This window comes from Anomaloglossus baeobatrachus, chromosome 4 (assembly GCF_048569485.1).
Source record: "Anomaloglossus baeobatrachus isolate aAnoBae1 chromosome 4, aAnoBae1.hap1, whole genome shotgun sequence".
Lineage (NCBI taxonomy): Eukaryota > Metazoa > Chordata > Amphibia > Anura > Aromobatidae > Anomaloglossus > Anomaloglossus baeobatrachus.
The window spans coordinates 29819365-29836465 of NC_134356.1; the positions used below are offsets into that span (position 1 = coordinate 29819365).

General features: G+C 37.5%; 1 long non-coding RNA gene across 1 annotated transcript in view; it reads right to left on the reverse strand.

Moving 5' to 3' along the window:
- Positions 1-17101, reverse strand: part of LOC142301125 (uncharacterized) — a 139776-nt gene that overhangs the window by 74539 nt on the left and 48136 nt on the right. The window contains exon 3 of the long non-coding RNA XR_012752694.1: positions 15400-15451. This is a non-coding gene — a long non-coding RNA (uncharacterized LOC142301125). The remainder of the gene's footprint in view (positions 1-15399; positions 15452-17101) is intronic.

Consider the following 17101-nt stretch of genomic DNA (forward strand, 5'->3'; position numbering starts at 1 on the left):
GACCGCATGTTGTCTGGTCACAGCAACAGCTTCCAAATGCAAAACCACACACCTGTAATCAACCCCAGACCTTTTAACTACTTCATTGATTACAGGTTAACGAGGGAGACGCCTTCAGAGTTAATTGCAGCCCTTAGAGTCCCTTGTCCAATTACTTTTGGTCCCTTGAAAAAGAGGAGGCTATGCATTACAGAGCTATGATTCCTAAACCCTTTCTCCGATTTGGATGTGAAAACTCTCATATTGCAGCTGGGAGTGTGCACTTTCAGCCCATATTATATATAGAATTGTATTTCTGAACATGTTTTTGTAAACAGCTAAAATAACAAAACTTGTGTCACTGTCCAAATATTTCTGGACCTAACTGTATATAACAGGATGGGGAACATATATATCAGGATGGGCCCAGGATGGGGATGATATATACCAGAATGGGGGGCACATATACCTTGATGGGCCCAGGATAGGGAACATATATACCAGGATGGGGAACATATATACTAGGATGGGAGACATATATACCAGGATGGGGAACATATATACCTGGAAGAGGCCCAGGATGGGTGACATTATTACAAAATTGTGGGACATTACCCTATAGATGTCAACAGCAGATTCCCTCCCCCCCAAAACAGTGCGTCATGACCACATTTATTGCTTCAATTGTTTTACCTAATTTCCGCATGTAAAACCTAGGAGAGTTCTATGGTCCAGTTGGTCTTATAGTCCAAAAAATACAGTAGGTTCTGTAAGATGCACTTCAAGGAAAGCCTTTCCTTTGTCGGTACATCATTATAGGGGGGCTGGCTGATTACTCATTTCAATAGCTAAAAAACAGAAACAGCCTTGCAACAAGAGTGGCGCTATTTCTAAGAAACCTCTTTTGGATTGTATTTATTGAAAGACTGTTTGCCCCCTATTCTTGTGATTTTTGGCTGAATTTTCGGCTAACCTCTCATTAATATAGAGTATAGCCCCCATTCAGGTAGCTAAACTAATACTCAAGTTTATGACTTGACTACAAACCACTGACCTCATGAGGTACGAGGTGACTCATGCCTCAGTGAAATGACTTATTTATACTGGCTCGGCCCACGTTTCGTCTGTTAAGGCCTTCGGATCCGCTTTAATTTATTTACTTAATGAAACCATTGTAAATCCCTGTAATAAATTATTATTGTCCTTGGTGGCAGAGACTGAAGTTAACTAGCTTTTTATCCTAAAATTCAGTCCACGTGTATTTCGTGATTCCAGATGGGGTGCAAGGGGTATATATACGTATATTTATATAGGGGGCCTTTCCTCCAGCAGTCATAGGAAAGCGTAGTGTTAAAGGCACCATAAAACACTCCTTTCAGCATGGTATAAGGTTTTGTTTTAACAGTAATTTTCTACCGGATGCACATTAATACAACAGCAAAAGAACCAAAGAAGTGTTACGGCTTAAGAAAAAAAAAAAAAAAAGCTAAAAATCAATTTTCAATTTCCGACACTCTTGTGCCAAACATTTACTCTTGCCATAAAAATTTTACCCTCTGTAGTAATCCCAACCCCCAAGGACTCGAACTCTTGGATTAATCAACCTTTTCCTGTTCCTTTAAAAAAAAAAAAAAATAATTCTCCGTCATGCATAAAAAGGAATAAACAGATGGTTTAGTTAGTTTTTGGACAACAGTATCACAAAGTGTACCTAAAACTGCCTAAGAACAGTTATCAAACATGGCATCCTTGAGGGAACGTCTTACGTCAAGACGTCAAGTTGATGCCACCACTTTAAGAACCATGTCTCAACAGGAGGGCAAAGCTCTTATTTGCCCCCTATTTTCCATACTCTTTGGCAAGAAACTACTGGTTCATGCCCCCTTAAGTTGCCTAATTTGTGAGAAAAAGCCCATAGTTAACTCCACCCACGAGGAAGGAGGGGTATAGAGAAATCTTGAGCAGGGTCTTCTACTTCTACTGAAAGTGTTTATTTTATAGAGTCATACCATGTGGGCCCTCCTTGAACATCTTTTTACCCCATTCCTTTTCAAGAACAATAAAATCCCTACTCTTTGGTTTGCTAATCTTGTGAGGAACAGCCCATTGCTTGCCCAACCCATGAGGAAAGGTGATAAAGAAATCCTGATCAGAAACAAAATCCTACTTTTTGGTTTGCCAATCTTGTGAGGAAAATCCCATAGCTTGCCCCACCCATGAGGAAAGGTGATAAAGAATTCCTGATCAGAAACAAAATCCTACTTTTTGGTTTGCCAATCTTGTGAGGAAAATACCATAGCTTGCCCCACCCATGAGGAAAGGTGATAAAGAATTCCTGATCAGAAACAAAATCCTACTTTTTGGTTTGCCAATCTTGTGAGGAAAATACCATTGCTTGCCCCACCCATGAGGAAAGGTGATAAAGAAATCTTGATCAGAAACAAAATCCTACTTTTTGGTTTGCCAATCTTGAGAGGAAAATACCATAGCTTGCCCCACCCATGAGGAAAGGTGATCAAGAAATCCTGATCAGAAACAAAATCCTTCTTTTTGGTTTGCCAATCTTGTGAGGAAAATCCCATAGCTTGCCCCACCCATGAGGAAGACTAAAGAAATCCTGATCAGGGTTTTACATATTCTTGTGCCAAGGATGTTATAGTGTTAGACCATGTGGCTATTAATGGGCCCTTCAAGATAGATGGCAAATCTTTTTTTTACCCCCATTCCTTTACATGAAAAAAATCCTACTTTTTGGTTTACCAATCTTGGGAGGAAAAGCCCATAACTTGACCCACCCATGAGGAAAGGTGATAAAAAAATCCTGATCAGAAACAAAATCCTACTTTTTGGTTTGCTAATCTTGTGAGGAAAAGCCCATAACTTGCCCCACTCATGAGGAAGGATAAAGAAATCCTGATCAGAGTTTTACATATTCTTATGCCAAATATGTTATAGTGTCAGACCATGTGGCTACTGTAGAGTCCTTGAAGATAAGAGAGACAGTCCTTGTTTACTCCTTCATGGTACAATAGACTGGTTCCTTCCTATTTGTTTTCCTAATTTTGTTAGATTAATTTACATAGTTGACTCTGCCCATGAGGAAGGGTGATAAACAAATCCTAAGCAGAGTCTTCCCTCTTCTTGTACCAAGAGTGTTTATTTTGTAGGCTACTAATGAGCCCTTGAATAAAGAGTGCTAGTGTCTGTTGGCTCATTCTTTTCTGCAGAGACAACAAAGGCTGGTTCCCTCCTCCTGGGTTCACTAATCTTCTTTTCTCTACCCATGAGGAAAGGGGATAGAATACTTGTGAGCAGTCTTCCCTCTTCTTATGTACATTTTATAATGTCAGACTATATTATTATTGGGCCCTTGAAGATAGAGTGCCAGCCATTGTTGGTCACAGTACATTACTCCTAAGTTGCTGCAAAAACTTCTAGAGAATGTCCCTCCCCAGAAGAGCTTCATAATTCACAAACAAAGGAATGTTAAACTGAATCATAGAAATAATGAAGAGGAAATAAAAAACATACTCTATTTTTTTTTGTTTCCCCCTAGTGTCTGTTTGCTCATTCCTTTCTGCATAGACAAAAAAGGCTGGTCCCATAATCATAGTTTTCTCCACCCATGAGGAAAGGGGATAGACTACTTGTGAGAAGACTTCTCTTTTCGTTTGCCAAGGGTGTACATTTTATAATGTCAGACTATATTATTATTATTAGGCCCTTTCAGATAAAGTGCCAGCCATTGTTGGTCATACTATCCTACTCCTAGGTGGCAAGAACGTCTAGATGATGTCCCGCCCCAGAGAAACTTCACTATTAGCAAAAAAGGAGATGCTAAGCTGAATCATGGAAATAATGAAGAGGGAAATTAAAGACATACTCTAGTTTTTGTTTACCCCTAGTGTCTGTTGGCTTATTCCTTTCTGCATAGACAAAAAAGGTTGGTTCCCGCCTTCTGGGTTCACTAATCATAGTTTTCTCCACCCATGAGGAAAGGGGATAGAGTACTTGTGAGCAGTCCTCCCTCTTATTATGCCAAGGATGTCCATTTTATAATGTCAGACTATATTATGATTATTGGTCTCTTTTAGATAGAGTGCCAGCCAGTGTTGGTCACAGTATCTTACTCCCAGGTGGCAAGAATCTCTAGAGGATGTTCCTCCCCAGAGGAACTTCAGTATTAGCTAACAAAAAGATGCTAAACTGAATCATGGAAATAATGAAGGGGAAACAAAAAACATACTCTAGTTATTATTTCCCCTTAGTATCTGTTTGCTCATTCCTTTCTGCATAGACAAAATAAGCTGGATCCCTAATCATAGCTTTCTCCGCCCATGAGGAAAGTGGATAAAGTACTTTTGAGATGTCCCTCCCCAGAGGAACTTCAGTATTAGCAAACAAGGGAATGCATAACTGGATCATGGAAAAAATGAAGGAAACAAAAAACATACTCTTTTGTTCTGGGTCACAAAACTCAGCACCCGCTACACCACAACCACGAGCCCCAGTCAGCTGTACAGGCTTTCATTCCTTTTTTTGGCACTGTATACTAAGCTATACGTCAGTCAATATACAGCCCATGGTCAAATATCATATACCGTACAATTCCTAGTATGCCCAATAACCGTCAGGCACAATTATCATTCACTGTCGAGACATTGGGTCATGGGATAACCCCGAGGGTTGTGGGAGAAACAGTAGGGATTTTAAGGAGTCATCCAAGGTCAAATTATAAGAAGGGGCCAAAAAGGACAAATGTCCTAGGGCTTCTTCCACCCTCACCAGAACATGATGTTCACTATATGACCATATTATATTGACACTGCTTAGTCATCTTTTTTTTCTTGTAGTTGATTGTTTTTTCGCTTCTTTTTTCCACAAAATTTATAGGGGTCTTCACAAAATGTTTTGCAGAGGGGCCTCTACACATTTTAACCTGGGGCTGTTGACAAGTCCTTCAATCAGAATCCAAAGAAAACCCTATTTTATGGCCTTCAGCAGACTAAAAGCCACGGGTTCAGCCTTGTGCCTCTAGGGGGGTCATGTATGCAGAATTGGGAATTTTTGTTATGGCCAGGCCATTGACAGGTCATGATAATGACTATTAACCTGACATGTCTTTTGCACTGTAAACGGGTTTGGTAAAACATTTTTTGTTCCCTCGGCAGTCTTCGCTATCTCTGTGCACAAAGCCTTTGAAGTATTAAAAAAAAAGAGTCCTACCAAAAAAAGAAATCAGTCTTTTCTTCATGGAATTAATTCATCTCCTTATGCCTTCAAGCCAAGAAACCAAGGCACTTTTGACATTATTTTTCTCCCTTTTTTTCATCATAACCTTGTTCTTAGGTTTCACACAGAGACCAGACACAGATGGGCATTCTGGGCTGTCAAAGTAAAAAAAACAAAAAAACAGGACGGGGACGTCACTGACACATTAGACATGGAAGGGGTTGACATTTAAGATATTTTGGATGTCTTCCTGGAGTAAAAATTTTATCTGTAGTCGATGAAATAGTCTACCTTGTAGAAGGAATAGGATGCTCGAACACTAATAAAATATAAGGTCATAGTGTGGCTTCTTCAGGTATAATTTCACTAGGGGCCCTCCCACGCTTAAAGAAATGTAAGCATGGGTGTGACACAGAACTTAAAATAAGACCCTCCCATGCTTAAATATAAGCATAGTTGTAACATAAACGCGAGATGTTAAATAAGACCTGCCCATGCTTATAGAAATGTAAGCATGGGTGTAAAATAGGACTTAAAATAAGACCCACCCACGCCTAAAGAAATCTAAAAATAGGTGTAAATTAGAACATAAAATAAGACTTGCCCAAGGTTAAAGAAATGTAGGCATCGGTGTAAATAAAGAGTTGAAATAAGACCTGCCCATGCTTAAATAAAAGCATGGGTGTAATAGAAATACAGGATTTAAAATAAGATCTGCCCAAGCTTATGGAAATGTAAGCATGGTTGTAAAACAAAACTTAAAATTAGACCCTCCCATGCTTAAAGAAATATAAGAAGAGGTGTAAATTAGTTGATGAAATTAGGCATCGGTGTAAATAAGGAGTTGACATAAGCATTAATTTAATTTAAGCATTAATGTCCAATAAGACTTAAAATAATATCTGCCCATGCGTAAATAAATTTAAGTAGATAGGACTTAAAATAAGACCCACCCACGCTTAAAGAAATAAAAGCAAATTTGTAAAAAAGTCACAAAATGCAAGCACCAGTGTAAAACAAAACCTAATATAAGACCCACCAATACTTAAAGAAAGGCAAGTATTAGTGTAAAAAAGGATTTAATTAAGACCTACCCATTCTTAAAGACATGCAAGTATTAGTTTAAAAAAGGATTTAAAATAAGACCCATACATGCTTAAAGACATGCAAGAATTAGTGTAAAAGGATTTAAAATAAGACCCGCCCATGCTTAAAGAAATATAGCCATAGGAGTAAAAGAGGACTTAAAATAAGACCCACCCATGCTTAAACAAAAATAGTACGTTTGTTAATTGGTCATAAAATGCAAGCATGGGTGTAAATCAAAACTAAAACTAAGACCCACCAATGCTTAAAAATGGCAAGTATTAGTGTAAAAAGGATGTAAAATAAGACCCGTCCATGCTTAAAGAAAGGCAAGTATAAGTGTAAAAAAGGATTTAAAATAAGACCGACCCCTGCTTAAAGAAAGGCAAGTATTAGTGTAAAAAAGGATTTAAAATAAGACCCACCCATGCTTCAAGAAAGGTAAGTATAAGTGTAAAAAAGTTTAAAATAAGACCCACCCATGCGTACAGATAGGCAAGTATTAGTGTAAATAAGGATTTATAATAAGACCCACCCATGCTAAAAGATAGGTAAGTATTAGTGTAAAAGAGGATTTAAAATAAGACCCTCCCATGCTTAAAGAAATATAACTGAGTGTAAAATAGAACTTAAAATAAGACCCATTAACACCTAAAATAAAATAACCATAGGTGTGAAATAGGACTTAGAATAAGACCTGCCCATGCTTAAAGAAATGCAAATATTAGTGTAAAAAAGGATTTAAAATAAGACCCGCCCATGCTTAAAGTAATGTAAGCATGAGTGTAAAATAGGACTTAAAATACAACCTGTTAATACCTAAAGAAAGATAAGCATTGGTGTAAAATGGTACTTTAAAAAAAAAACCACCCACGCTTAAGGAAATGTAAGCATTAATATAAAATAGGACTAAAAATAAGACCCGCCCATGCTTAAAGAAATATAAGCATAGGTGTAAAAGAGGACTTTTTTTAGCCATGAAATTTATTTAATCCATATAGAAATTTTATTGGTGATCATAATCGTTATTATGGGGGTTTATTTACTTAAAGGGGTTGTCTCGTCACGGGTAAACGTTTTCAAAATATAACCCATATGAAGAAAAATTGACTTTGATCATTTTCCTTAGAGGGGGTGTTCTAAGCTGCGGATTCCCCTTGATAATGTCAATGTGACCTGATTTTTTTTGGGTGGGGGGTTAGGAAATGCTCTTTGATTGCCTTTCGTTGACTTTGACTGATGTGTCATTCTTCATTTCCGCCGATAAGGTTATAAACTTGACTTTGTGTATATACTGATCCAGATATGTTGGAATGATCCGACTCCTAAGGAGAAATATGCTCAGAAATTGAGATGTAGACTCATCTACCGGGTCTGTAGATTCTGCTTTCATCATAGATTTTGCAGTCTGTCAGGCCTTTTAATAAGACATAATAGGAGGGCTGTGTGTCAGTCCCAAGAGTGCCGAAAATATGCAGCCGTAGCCTGTGTAAAAGGCAGCAAACCGCCAAGAGGAAGGAGGAACTTAGAACGGGGTCGCTCCTCACCAAATGTTTCATCTTTAATGTATTCCCTCCGTCTTTTCTGTTCAGAAATGATGGAGGTGGAAATGGGATTAAAACTGAATAAACAGCTACTCACAGTAAGTATTTATTTTGTGAAACATTCCGGCGCGGTCCACCTCGAAAAGAAATGAAACGCGGCTACGATATTAATATTTCCACTGGCTGCGTGCATGGTGCTGCCTTCCAGAAGATGGCTCGTACAAAATGATTATAGGGCGGTTAAAGCTTAAATAAAGCGCATATCACACATGTATGTATTGGAGACATTAAATGGCTGATAACAGAAAGCAATCATTTATTTTCCTTAAAGATTAAAAAAAAAAAAAATGGGTGTAATATTTGGAGTTTACATTCAAAATAACAAATAATCTGTTAGGAAGAATAATATAGTAAATTCAAGGAAGGGAGGAGGGGGATGCAGCTGCAGCATTATGTCTATGCGTATGTGTGAGACACATGCTGAGAGAGGAATCATTTTTCAGTTTCTCTGCCTCAATCAAACGTTGACAGATTTTCTGCCTCCTGTTCCCATGGGCAGTCCAGTTTTTGTGGTCTTTTTTAATCCATCATATGGTTCCAGAGACATAGACCTTTTTAGTTATTGTTAAGTGTTATCTGTTCCGAAGGGGCGTAGCTTACAGGATCTTCTGGGGCGTGTCTTTAGGACAATATACATTATTAACTATCTCTGGAACCTTATGGCGGATTTTAAAAAGCGAGAAACGCAGACTATTTTAGTTATTGCTAAGTTATATTGACTGTTCCGAGGGGGCATGGCTTAGAGGATCCTCTGGGGCGTGTCTTTAGGATAATCTACATTATTAACTATCTCTGGCACTGTATGGCGGATTTTAAAAAACAAGAACCACAGACCATTTTAGTTATTGCTAAGTTATATTGACTGTTCTGAGGGGGTGTGGCTTGTTCCGAGGGGGTGTGTCTTACAGGATCCTCTGGGGCGTGTCTTTAGGTCAATCTACATTATTTGCTATCTCTGAAACCGTATGGCGGATTTAAAAAAAAATGAGAATCGCAGACCATTTTAGTTATTGCTAAGTTATATTATCTGTTACGACGGGGCGTAGCTTACAGGATCCTCTGGGGCATGTCTTTAGGACAATCTATAATATTAGATTACTACCTCTGGAACCATATGCCAGATTTAAAATAAACGAGAATCAGAACAGTCAGGAGAACAGTGGGAATAAAATAAGATGAAAATGTGGCTAATTTTGACCTGTTGACAAGTCCTTTTAGAGAACATGCTGTGAGAAGGGAGAGGAGAAACTGATTGAATCAGAGGAATCAGGGAAGAGGGGGATGCTGCCACACTGACAAAAGTTGACTTATTTTTTTCCTCCTGTTCCCATGGGTAGTCCAGTTTTTGTTTTTTTTAATCCCTCATACGGTTCCAGAGATATAGAGCTTTTTAGTTATTGCTAAGTTTTATTAATTGTTCTGAGGGGGCGTGGCTCAGAGGATCCTCTGGGGTGTGTCTTTAGGCTGATCTACATTATTAACTATCTGTGAAACCGTGTGGCGGATTTTAAAAAAACAGAATCAGAATAGTCAGAAGAACAATGGGAATAAAATAAGATTAAAATCTTGCCACTTTTGACCATTTGTGAGGGGTTTTTTTAGGGAAAATGCTGTGAGAGAGGAGAGAGGCAACTGATTGAATCAGAGGAATCGGGGAAGAGGGGGATGCAGCTGCAGCGTTATGTCTATGGGTATGTGTGAGACTAATGCTGAGAGAGGAATCATTTTTCAGTCTCTCTGCCTCAATCAAAAGTTGACAGATTTTATTCCCCTGTTCCCAAATAAGATGAAAATCTGGCAACTTTTGACCTGTTGACATGTCCGTTTAGAGAAAATGCTGTGAGAAGAGAGAGAAAAACCTGATTGAATCAGAGGAATCAGGGAAGAGGGGGATACAGTCACAACAACAAAAGTTGACAGTTTTTTCCCTCCTGTTCCCATGGGTAGTCCAGTTGTTGTTTTTTTGTTTTTTTCTTTTAATCCCTCATACGGTTACAGAGATATAGACCTTTTTAGTAGTTGCTAAGTTTTATTGACTGTTCTGAGGGGGCGTGGTTCAGAGGATCCTCAGGGGCGTGTCTTTAGGCTGATCTACATTCTTATATATCTCTGGAACCATGTGATGGATTTTTAAAAAACGAGAAGCAGAATAGTCAGGGGGGGGGGCAGTGGGAATGAAATAACTTTTGACCAGTAGTGAGATTCTTTTTAGGGAAAATGCTGTGAGCAAGGAGATAGGCAACTGACTGAATCAGAGGAATTGTGGTGGAGGTGGATGCAACTGCAGTGTTATATCTATAGGTATGTGTGAGACACATGCTGAGAGAGTAATTATTTTTCAATCTCTCAGCCTCAGTCTGTGTTAAAGAGGGCCTCATCAAAAGTGGACAGATTTTTTTCCCCTGTTCCCATGGGTAGTCCATTTTTTTATTTTTTGTTTTTTATTCTACCATACGGTTCCAGAGATATAGACTTTTTTTTTACTTATTGCTACATTGTATGGTCTGTTCCTTGGGGGTGTGGTTTACAGGATCCTCTGGGGTGTGTCTTTAGGTTGATCTACATTATTAACTATCTCTGGAACCATGTGGCGGATTTTAAAAAAACGAGAAGCGGAATAGTCAGGGAAACAGTGGGAATGAAATAAGATTAAAATCTGGCCACTTTTGACCTGTTGACAGGTCAGTTTTAGAGAAAATGCTGTAAGAGAGGAGAGAGGTAATTGAATCAGAAGAATCGGGGTAAAGGGCGTTGCAGCTGCAGCACAATATCTATGTGTAGAGGTAAGACACATGCCGAGAGAAGGGAAGATAATCGTTACAATCTAGCTGTCTTGTGCCGCGTTAAAGAAAATGCTGTGAGAGGGGAGAGAAGCAACTGATTGAATCAGAGGAATCGGGGAAGAGGGGGATGCAGCTGCAGCACAATATCTATGTGTGGGGGTAAGACACATGCCGAGAGAAGGGAAGATAATAATGTTACAATCTAGCTGTCTTGTGCCGCGTCAAAGAAAATGCTGTGAGAGGGGAGAAGGAGCAATAGGAAGGAGAGCAACTGACTGGTGCAGAGCAAGAAAAATCCAGAAAAACAGGGGAAAAGACTCAAATTCTGCATGGGAGAAACATTTTATAGATTAACATTTACACCCCACTAATTAGCCATATATATATATATATATATATATATATATATAGATATATATATATATAAATATATATATCTATATGTATATAGATATATATCTATATATTTATATATATATATATATATATATATATATATATATATATATATAAAAATATATATAAATAAATATATATATATAATATAATATATAATATAAAAAATATGCCATAAATGTCTCAGATATGCAAAATCCCTATATTCTATCCTCCATCACTTAAAAACCACATATGCCTCATACTAAAAAACAAACATTAAAAAAAAAATATTCCCCACGGTTCCTTTCATGCCAGCCTGTCTTAAAACATGGCATCGGCGAAATGAAAATCCATCCTACGGTATTTCAATAAACTGCTGCATTAGATATGTAAAATCAGGAACGAGAGTGCTCATGAAAAATTCATCACAAAAGCATCAAAAACATAAAAAAAGCACAACAAACGTCATGTAAATGTGAAAAGCTCAAATTGAAATGCATCTATCCAGTCTGCGTGAGCCCCCACATCGCTGTCTACAGAAATCATCACACTTAAAGGGACAGTAACACCTTTTTTTTCTTCTCTCTTTTTTAAATGAAAGACCTACTTCCCCAGCTACCCTCCCAAAATTCACATTGTGGCCTCTTTTTTACTTTATATTCCCGCAGATTTCGAAAAATGTATAGCCATAAGATAGGATGTTCATAAGTCCCACCACTGGTGAAGGAGGGATGACAGCGCATGGGGAGAGATGCACATGCTCGGCAATTTTAAGAAATCCAATTGAAGGGAAATGCTCATGCTCAACAATTTTCATAGCTCTTATAGAAATGAATGGAAAGAGTTGCACATGCTCGGCAATTTTCAAGGCTTCCATAGAAATTAATGGAGAGAGATGCGCATGCTCGGTAGTTTTCATAGCTCTTATAGAAATTAATGGAAAGATTGCACATGCTCAGCAATTTTCAAAGCTTCCATAGAAATGAATGGAATGGAGAGAGGTGCACATGCTCGGTAGTTTTCATAGCTCAAATAGTAATGAATGGAGAGAGATTTGCGCATTCTCTGCAATTTTCATAGCTCCATAGACATGAATGGAGAGAGATTCCCATGTTCTGCAATTTTCATAGCTTCATTGAGATGCGCATGCTCGGTAATTTTCATAGCTCCTATGGAAATGAATGAAGAGAAATGTGCATGCTTGGCTATTTTCATAGCTCCAAGGAAATTAATGAAGAGAGATACCCATGTTCTCCAATTTTCAGAGCGCCTATAGAATTGAATGGAGAGAGGTGCACATGCTCGGCATTTTTAATAGCTCGCATAGAGATGAATAGAGAGAGGTGCACATGCTCGGCATTTTTCATAGCTCTCATAGAGATGAATGGAGAGAGGTGCACATGCTCGCCAATTTTCATAGCTCCATAGAAATGAGTGGAGAGAAATGCAGATGCTCGCCAATTTTAATATTTCCATAGAAATCAATGGTTAGAGATGCACATGCTCGACAATTTTTCATAGCTCTCATAGAAATGAACAGAGAGAAATGCACATGCTCGGCTGTTTTCAGAGCTCCCATAAAGATGAATGAAGAGAAATGTGCATGCTCGGCAATTTTCATAGCTCCATGGCAATGAATGGAGAGAGATGCACATGCTCGACATTTTTTCATAGCTCTCATAGAAATAAATAGAAGGAAATGCACATGCTCGGTAATTTTATAGCTGCTATAGAAATGAATGCAAAGAGTTGCACATGTTTGATAATTTTCAAAGCTCCCATAGAAATGAATAAAGAGAGATGCACATGCTCTGAAATTTTCATAGCTGTAGTAGTAATGAATGGAGAGAGGTGCGCATTCTCGGCAATTTTCAGAGCTCCTATAGAAATGAATAAAGAGAAATGCGCATGCTCGGCAATCTTCATAGCTCCATAGAAATGAGTGGAAAGCTCTGCATATGCTCAGCAATTTCCATAGCTCATATAGAAATGAACGGACAGAGCTGCACATGCTCGGTAAGTTTCAGAGCGCCTATAGAAATGAATGAAGAGAGTTGAGCATGCGCAGCCACCCCTCCTCTGATAACCACGTATGCCGGGGCCCCATTCTCAGATCCCAGGATCTACATGGTTACATGGTCTGATCCGCAGTAATACTCCCTTTTTTTGGGATGTTTGTTGGGAACTGATGAAAACAGCCGTGACTTCAGGGTCTGACTACACAGAGTTTGTAGTCTGATTCCATGGTGACGCATAGGTCCGCACAGGACCTGTATACGCAAAACGGTAGGAGATTTCTACTCGAAAATATACCCAAATTTTTTTTCCCAGGGTCTTGGAGTTAAAATGTTATATATAATGGGGAAAGTGGTCCCAGATCCTCCACTATTGGCAGCATGCGCCGGGCTTTGATTATCACATGGTTTTTATTTGCATCTTTCAAGTCCTAATAAGAAAAGTCTCCATTAGAAGCATCCGTCACCGGCACGTAATAGAATGATTACAGTCCGGGGCATTTTATAGGGTGCAAATAATATAGGCTGGACACAACCATATCCTGAGATCAAGGAGCCAGACCGACTATAAATAGAGGCCTTAACATGTAAATTCCTATAATCTGGCATCTGATAATCCAGAATGTCTAATAAAATAACCGTTTTATAATCTAAAATAATCCCAGTTCAATGTTATTTACCGTTACTTCCCTCTCATTGTCTGATAATCCCAAATATTTGATAATCTCTTATTATTAACTATCTGTTTTATATACAGTCCTTTTCTATGACTGTCCGATAATCCAGAATATTTCATAATCTCTTATTATTACCTATCTGCTTTATATACAGTCCTCTTCAATGACTGTCCAATAATTGATAAAACACGTTAATCCCACTATATCAGTCCTAGACATATGAGATGTTGGGTACGATGGCAGTCCATGTTTACGAAACTACAACTGCCATCATTCTTCGATTTATAATTCGCAAGGGGGGTTTTAGTCACTTTTCTTGTGGAATTTGTTGCCAGTTTTTTTTTTGGGGTCAGCAAAATGTCGAAAATTAAAAAAAAGCATGAATGAAAAAAAAATATAAATTTAAAAAAAGTACAAATGAAAAAAAGTTAATATAAAAAAGCACAAATGGAAAAAAAAATGTAAATTAAAAAAGCATAAATGAAGAAAAAAATGTAAATTATAAAGAAAGCACAAATGAAAAAAAAATGTAAATTAAAAAAAAGGGCAAATGAAAAAATGTAAATAAAAAAAGCACTATTGAAAATAAAATGTGAATAAAAAAACAAAGGACAAATGAAAAAATAAATAAATGTAAATTAAAAAAAGGGCAAATGAAAAAAAATAAATGTAAATTAAAAAAATAAAGGACAAATAAAAAATGTAAATTAAAAAAAAGCACAAATAAAAAAAATAAATGTAAATTAAAAAAAATAAAGGACAAATGAAAAAATAAATGTAAATTAAAAAAATAAAGGGCAAATAAAAAAAATGTAAATAAAGAAAGCACAAATGAAAAAAATAAATGTAAATTAAAAAAAGGACAAATAAAAACAAATTAAATTTAAAAAAAAAAGCACAAATGAAAAAAAATAAATTTAAATTAAAAAAAATAAAGGACAAATAAAAAAAAATAAATGTAAATTTAAAGAAAAGCACAAATGAAAAAAAAAATCTAAATAAAAAAGCTAAAAATAAAGGACAAATAAAAATAATAAATGTAAATTTAAAGAAAAGCACAAATGAAAAAAATAAATGTAAATTAAAAAAAATAAAGGACAAATGAAAAAATAAATGTAAATGAAAAAAAATAAAGGGCAAATAAAAAAAATGTAAATAAAAAAAGCACAAATGAAAAAAAAAATGTAAATTAAAAAAAGTACAAATAAAAACAAATTAAATTTAAAAAAAGCACCAATGAAAAAAAATAAATTTAAATAAAAAAAAAGGACAAATAAAAAACATAAATGTAAATTTAAAGAAAAGCACAAATAAAAAAAATATATAAATAAAAAAAAATAAAAATAAAGGACAAATAAAAATAATAAATGTAAATTTAAAGAAAAGCACAAATAAAAAAAATGTAAATTAAAAAAAATATACCAATGAAAAACTAAATGTCAATAATGAAAAAAAAGCACATATAGATTGGGTCTGCAATGGGTCGAATGCCCGCGTGGCCGGGTGCACACATATCATTACGCGCTCAGCCGCCTACAAATCACAGAACAAGTCCCCTTTGTGAGGCGCTGCGGCTCAGGTGACCCCGTCTGTCACTCACATGTCCATAATGTTATGTCCCATGACACGATTACTCTGTAAATACCTGCACATTGTGCCCCGGCCTCGTGTGTCTGACATCTCGTCACCGATGGAATCTGCAGAAAAAAGACAAACAAGATTATATTAAGAGCACCAAAAGCTTAAAAGACAAAAGGCTTCGCATATTTCTGCAGGTTCATGTAACCCAAGCATGCGAATAAGCGCACCTGTCGCTGTGACGGCCGCGCTCCCAGGTGTGCGCAAAGGTTTCTACATTTACTTAAGACCTATATTATAGGGAGAGTCTAATATCCCCCAACTTTACCCCTATGGAGCCAAACGCTGTGACCTAGGAGCCTTATTGCCAAAGTTCATTTTGGTTTATGGTGCACCATTTTGATACCCCATCGAAATGAGACTAGTAGGCAAAAACTGAATCTGCCCACCCATATATCAAGTTGGCCATACGCATTGGCAAATTAGGCACCAATTTTTAAAAAAAATCATCAAATTCTGAAAAATGGTGTTTTTTTTGTAAACCCTGCCCCAAAGGGTGTGACTCTACTCGGTTTGTGGGTGTTCCCGTGTTCTTCGTCATATTGATGCATTGTATGAATGTCAGCAGGAACAGTTGATTGTAAAACGTATCCTCTAGGATGTCAGGAAATTATGATTAGGCATATTGAATTTCAACATGCCCAATCATTTCATTCTCAGGGAAGATAAGCTGATGGTAAAGAAGTCTGGTACTGGTTTACTTCCCTCTCCTCAATGAGAAATCATGAATGCTTGGCTGAACAAAGGGCGTGCATGTGTATGGGGGAAGCACCTGTAGTTCTGAGACAGCAGTCTCAAGGTGGTGCGTGCTCTTCCAAATCCCAATTATACATGAATTCACGGCTGTGTATTTATGTGTTTTCAATAAGGTTCAGAAATTAAACCATGGGCAGACATCTCTGATCTCTCTTGGGAGCAAAAAGGTTCAGGCGATTAAATTCAATGTAAGGAATACTTGTCGTTCTGAGACAGCAGTCTCAAGGTGGTGCATTCTCTCCCAACTCCCAAATACACATAAATTCAGGGTTGTGTATTTATATGTTTTCAATGGGGTGAAGGAATTAAACCACGGCCAGACATCTCTGATCTCTCTTGGGAATAAAAGGTTCAGGCGATTAAATTCAATGTAAGGAATACCTATCGATCTGAGACAGCAGTCTCAAGGTGGTGCGTTCTCTCCCAACTCCCGAATACACATAAATTCAGGGTTGTGTATTATTATTATTATTTATTATTATAGCGCCATTTATTCCATGGCACTTTACAAGTGAAAGAGGGTATACGTACAACAATCATTAACAGTACAAGACAGACTGATATAGGAGGAAGGAGGACCCTGCCCGCGAGGGCTCACAGTCTACAGGGAATGGGTGATGGTACAATAGGTGAGGACAGAGCTGGTTGCGCTGTGGTCTACTGGACTGAGGGCTATTGTAGGTTGTAGGCTTGTTGGAAGTGGTGGGTTTTGAGGTTCCTCTTGAAGCTTTCCACGGTAGTGGAGAGTCTGATGTGCTGAGGTAGAGCGTTCCAGAGTATGGGGGATGCACATGTATTAATGTGTTTTCAATGGGGTGAAGGAATTAAACCACGGCCAGACATCTCTGATCTCTCTTTTGAAGAAAAGGTTCAGGTGATTAAATTCAATGTAAGGAATACCTATCGATCTGAGACAGCAGTCTCAAGGTGGTGCGTTCTCTCCCAACTCCCAA